The sequence below is a fragment of the Pieris napi genome, chromosome 3 (assembly GCF_905475465.1).
Source record: "Pieris napi chromosome 3, ilPieNapi1.2, whole genome shotgun sequence".
NCBI lineage: Eukaryota > Metazoa > Arthropoda > Insecta > Lepidoptera > Pieridae > Pieris > Pieris napi.
The window spans coordinates 5490698-5497371 of record NC_062236.1 but is presented as its reverse complement, the minus strand read 5'-3'; positions in this window follow the sequence as shown (position 1 = coordinate 5497371).

Below are 6674 nucleotides of genomic sequence, written 5' to 3'. Positions count from 1 at the left end.
GTGAGGTTCTTACGATAATATTATGAAAATATAGTTTTCATAAAAGTAATTTAAAAAGGGATTTTTTTTTATTATAACTAAGTTCCCCCAAAAATACGTTTACCCATATTTCGAAAGAACTACACCGATGTTTATGAAACCTGAGTGTTCCCTAATCTGGAATATCTAATTTAAATCAAAAGAACATCTCGATATCTCTGGACACTCCAATATTTTCAAATCCCCACACTATGTCATACATACCGGCCAAAGATCAAATAAGATGGTTTAAAACATTGTAGTAACTGACTTGGTATGTCACCATAACTTTTCAAACAATGAATGGGATAATGGAAATATAAGCTGCCAGTATTTCCAAATTGTAGCATTCAAGAAAAGAGAGATTCGACTTAGGTGCATTCAAGAAAAGAGTTTAGTGCTCTTTACAACACCCATAAACGTTGCAATCCACTTGCAAACCCTCTAACATTGAGAGTGTCCATGGCGGCAGCGGCGGGCGGTATCACGTAACATCAGGGAAGCCTCTAGCCCGTTTGGCCCCTATTCTATAAAAAAAACCTGGTTAATAAAACGCAGGTTGACTCTTAATTCCCACCCGCCTTCCCCCTGGCCTATAAGAAACCATATCTGCTATTACTAAAACTATAACATAATGGAATCATAAATAAAACGATATGCCGTGCATGTACATTGTACATGTCATCGAAGGGAACCAGAGCAAGGTTCAAGAGTTCAAGGCGAGTGAGTGAGATTCCATTCTTACTTTCTCTGTTGGTATCACTTTAATGTATAAATATGCTCCTATTTCGCTATGATTACCGGTGGTAGAGGTTCAATGTTTGTTTTTTTTCATGACATTTTCATTCACTACACGAAGTGTAATTGTACTTATCATGTAGTGGTTGCAGCTCCATCGCTCCTCCTCCTTTTTTTTTTTATAGAACGGGGGGCAAACGGGCAGGAGGCTCACCTAATGTTAAGTGATACCGCCGCCCATGGACACTCTCAATGCCAGAGGGCTCGCGAGTGCGTTGCCGGCCTTTTAAGAATTGGTACGCTCTTTTCTTGAAGGACTCTAAGTCGAATTGGTTCGGAAATACTTCAGTAGGCAGCTGGTTCCACATAGTGAGTGAGTGTCCTTTAATCATACCTATTGTAAATGAAAAACTTGATTGATGGCTCTAGAACTGGCTCTTTCTACATTTGGGGCCATTTGACTTTGTTACCAACATAACTTAATGATATTTGCTTTGTATTGACCTTAATTTATATTTATTTGAATCACTCACGAATATAATAAATTTTCCCCGAAATAATCTTACAAGTATTGAATGTTCTAGTCTTAAAAATGTAGGGAATTAATTCCCCTTAGGTTATCCATCTAACAAGCCTTTGAACTTGTGCGTATTACTTAGAATTAAGGGGCTTTGCACTACAATCAATTAGTGATACTTACCTCTAGGCTCTGAGTGCTTTGTAATGTAATATTAGACTTATTAGAAGCATACTGCTTCTAATAACTCTAATATTAAACTATTTTCACGTATTAACATAAAGGATATTAACATATGGGTAAAGTATAACTTTGGACAACACACAATAAACAACCTTAATGAAATAAGTTTGCAGGATATCAATATAATATATTACAAATAAAATGGTAATTAATGCATAATTAAGGGCCGTTTTATGATGACTGTTTTGATGATGTAACTAAACGAAGGGTTTATTAATTTTGTTTTCATAGTGCAGGCTAAACGATGAATTAAGGAATTAATTAATTAATTAATATTGGATTCTTAAAAAACAAATAATTATTTAAGTGATTTATGAGTAATAAACTTGACTACGGTTATGTATATATATTATCAATTAAAAATGTGTACACAGAACATACGACACTTACTTCTTTTCTACATATTCGTCAATTGAATACTATGATGCATATTCCTTTTGTGAACTAAAATCTCTATAAACGTATTGAAAGGTAGGTTATATTAAAGCATTTGCATATATTTGTATGGGGACGTGACGTGAAACGCCGCCGTCGATTTGTCGGCAGGCTTTATTTCCGGTAGTCGCGTGGAAATGTGATAGCGGTTATATTTTATTTCCAATATTTCAGTAATCGAAATAGAAACTGCTGCGGGTTTGTTAAACGTGCCTTCGTATCTCAGTTTTGAACGGCGCAGGTGTATTTTCACATGGTCTTTGCTGCTTTATACAATTGTTATGTATATCCATGACACAACGTTCTTGTGTAATGTTTATGTGTGACAAATAAAAACTTTAATATCTCCAGTTTTTTTTTCAAATAATAACTAATACAAATGTTTGAAAATATCGTGTATTTATTGTGCAATAATCTATGTATTCTAAGCTCGTTTATGGCAATGGCATTTGATTAAGAAATAAGCAATCAAACTGTCAATATCATGTACACGTGAAAAACATGTTATGCAAAGATAGCCTCTGTTGAATTTAACAACATATTGTCGATAGAGTTATTTAGAGTCTTTGGTTAGATTTTTCTAGTACTAGTAATCTATGAAGGTGATATTGGACACATGCCAAGTAAAGCTAAGCTTACAGGCCATCATTGTAAGCCTCAGGTAACCAGAGCATATAACTATGTTTGCGGCTAAGGTTTCTACGTACAATTACGCTGTGATTTTTCCTTACGTTTTAAACAGAAAGGAAATGTTGTTTTATTTATATGCCAATAAATTGTATTTAGCAATTTCTTGTTATCTTGATGCTGTAATGAAAAATCTTTTTAATGATTTAGTTTATCTGTAGTTGAAGTATTGTGAGTCGTCCTAGTGGGTTTGAACCCTGAAACCCGAATTAATTTTCTAGAACTCACTCGTCCGGTGATGGAAAACATCGTAAGGAAAGCGGTATGGCTTAGACCCAAGTCGATGGCGTGTATCGGGCATGGAAGGGTGATCACATTATTAGCCTCCAAGGAGCTTGGTGTGCTCAGTAAGGGGAGACGGTACTTCACTCCGGGCTATCGCTTGCAACTGTATAAACTCACGTGGAGTACTGTTCACACCTCTGGGCGCGAGCTCTACCGGCTCCTTTAGTTTGGCCGTATGATGTTCGACGACGAACGACGAGTTGTTCGAATCCTCGACAACCAGTCAGTTAACATCGGGTGAGCCTCCTGCCCGGTTTTTTAAAAAAAAAAACCTGCTTGCCTATTTGAAAAAAACAAATCATCGCGAAACAGCTACAGAAATCTGAGACCTAAAGGGCTGTGGCGTCTTTTCTTAGTTTTCCCGAAATATGTTGCTTTATTGATTTACTAATGATTGATTCCTTTTAAAACTATAAATAATTGTGAAATATATTTCCAGTTCTACAGCATATTTAAATATCTAATAGAGCGTATACCCCTTCGAAAGGCTTTATTTACATTTGTCACATGGTTTCTTTGTTCAATAACACGTTATAATTTGTCTAACATGATTAAGCAGCTCACTGGTTGGGTGGATCTTTCGCCTAATTAACCATACTAGGCTTGCCCCACTTCAAAGGAAAATAGAAATAAAACGTATTAAAGTAATGCTTATTGAACCGTTAAGCTTAGTGAGGTGTCCCCTACGCTCAGCTTGACATATGGGTTAGTAGCGATGAAAAACAGTCGCCATTTTTGCAATAATGCAAATTGAACGGCGATATTGTTTCCGATCCTTTTTACGGTGGACGAGCCTGAAGTTCACAAGGATAAATTAAACGAATACTATAGAATATATTTTAAATCATCTGTCTTAATTGTTGTTTTATACCTACTTTCTACTTATACTCTTGTCTTTAAATTGCAATTTTTTGAGTGTTTATGGTTCCATGTCAAATTAGAGCATGTGTCAAAATTAAATGATTACGGAACACGTATTAGTTTGAGGTATCTTCTATTATAACGAATCAGATACATCGAAATGCCAATAAAAAAACCTTTATAATTCTATAAGTAATAAGCGGGACTCCAGATTTATCCCATTAGTCCAATCACTTTATTACTTCAGTCCATTATACTCGGAAAATACATTACGGAAGGCTATATGGAAATTGAAATTTTATTGACCTTATTTCGTTGCGAAATACTAAAAACAATTACTGAAGTACGAAAACAATACCAGTGTCGATGTAAAATGTTCAAATAAATCAACTCAAGTGATTTTAATTGTTGATACGTTTTTTAAAGCTTTTTATTTCAAACGACGGTCAGATATCTGAAGCAGGTCTATTACCACTATTGGAAATAATTTTGACAGTGGGACACTTTATTATAAGTTACTTAGACAGTAAACTTAAGATATAATATAGACTTGTAAGAAACAAAACATCCGCACCATTGAGCTGCCACTTTATAATTAAATTATAAGTTTTAATTTAAATAAATTAGTTTATAGAACTTGGTTATTTTTAGACTTCCGGTCGCAACCACCACAATTGTTTTCATACTGGGTCTTATTTATAATCGTTTTTGCCCACAAAAACATAATGTTGTACATTTGACGTTAATTCTAAGATAATGATGTCTACCTACATATTTGTATGACCAATTTTGTTTGTTTCATTACTTTGTACATTTCAGACTAAGATTCAGTAATGGGTACATATATATGTATACTCAAAATCATTTAGTATCATTATGTTTATAATGCTTTTTTTGTCATATGTAATACTATCCCGGTACCGATTACGTGAAAAACCCGAGTAATACCTATATTATATTTATTATGTTGATTATAGCTGTTTTTGTAATAATACAACCTCCTAGCAAGGAAATAATAATAACTTTATGTTTAGAAGTAAATGATATACGACTTTAATATCTCTTTTTAATTATTTCATATTCACACGCAAAGGTATTCTATGAGTACCAGTTCACCTCGTTTCCAGCCAGGAAGCCCTAGGAAGTCTAGTCACCTACATGCCTATTTAACAGGTCAATGGAATATTAAACTTCCTATATGAGGATGGCAACAATTTATTAATAGTATATTTATAAATAAATAAGAGGTTTTATTAAGATTATTTCGTTAAGTGCCATAATGAGAAATCCCTTAAATTATCTCGAACGGCAGTTTAATAGTTTTGTTATACATCTAAATAGTAACGAAATTTAAAACCTAAGTGCTAAGTCTTGGCTGTGAATCTTATCATAACTTGACAGCACTAGGTACTGTTGTAAGTTAGTAAATAGTAGCTTAAATACGTAGCTTCACAACGAAATAAACTGAGAGACTTTATTATTATATGTAAATTATTGGATATAAACTCTAGTTGAATTTTACGTAATCTAAGCATTGTGCCAAATAATAAATGAAAACATACTCTGGGGTTTTTATTTATACGCCCTTCATTTAACCTTGATGATTATAAATTCTATAATATTATAACTTGGAACTCAAATATTACCCTAATTACATGAAAGGGGAGATGTAAAAGACGCTTATGTTCACGAGACGCCTGAGAATGTTGCTCAACAGCGTGTGAAGTCGTTTTCTACACACGGTAACTTTCTACACTGTAACAATTTACTTTAAACCACTTCGCTTTTTATAGGAAGACTTGTGAAGTATTTAGTTTAAATCCTAGCCTTGTAATAGATTTTTCTTTTTAAGTTGCCAGTTTGTGTCTATGTTTACGTCCGTTGAGATATTATCTTGTATATTCAAACTTACATTTCGACGTTATTTAGATTATTGTCCAGAGTTACTATACTATTTTAATATTACATATATTGTATATATTCGATCGAAATTACAGGCTAAACAAAATAACTCATGTAATTTTTAAGTTGCCTGTTTATATAAATGTCCAACGTATATAGAAACGTGTCCATTTAGTTCTCCATAAAAGCGTCAACGTAGATAAAGCTCTTTCATAGAATGCAAAGTGTGGATGATACCCGACAGTCAATTGAAATAGTGCCTGCGACGTTTCTCAGGAAATAAGGTGTCACTCAATGGCCGGCGTTGGCCGCGCTGTCACATGTCCTCTAACTGTCATAACTTCCTCCTACAGCTATATCAAGTCATTATTTACATGAATATTTGTTTTCGGTTTGAATTTCAAATGTATTGAATTTGAAAAATGAGGTTGTTAATTTCATTCTTTTGTAATTTCTTAGTGCAGATGCTTGGACTAATGAATTATGTTTTGAAAGGTATTTCTCTGTGGTGTTACGATCAGGTCGGAATCATGGAGAAACCGAGGAAGCTCATCAAATTTTATTGACATTTAACGCTATTAGAGGTTTTTTAACTTGTTCATTTGTTTGAATATTTTTTTATATCAAATTAAACGAGCGTACTGTAAAACTCATGATTAAAATTTGACTTTTAACGAGTAAACTAAGTTAAAAGCTGAATACACATAGATATATTTCGTAACAACGTATTAAAAATTACTCGTTATTGTAGATAGAAAACAATTTAATCATGTTTTTCACTAAAAAATCTACAAAAAATAACTGGACAATATTAATATTTTATAAAACCCATTTTCAGAAACAAAGGGTTGTGATGTTGTTGTAACAAGAATAGACAGATTTTAATTAAAACTAAACGTTCCTAGAACAATATACGTAGCAAAGGTTAGTTCGACTTGTGGGCGTGTACGCAGGATATAGTAATTGACATGTCATATCCAGTTACGCT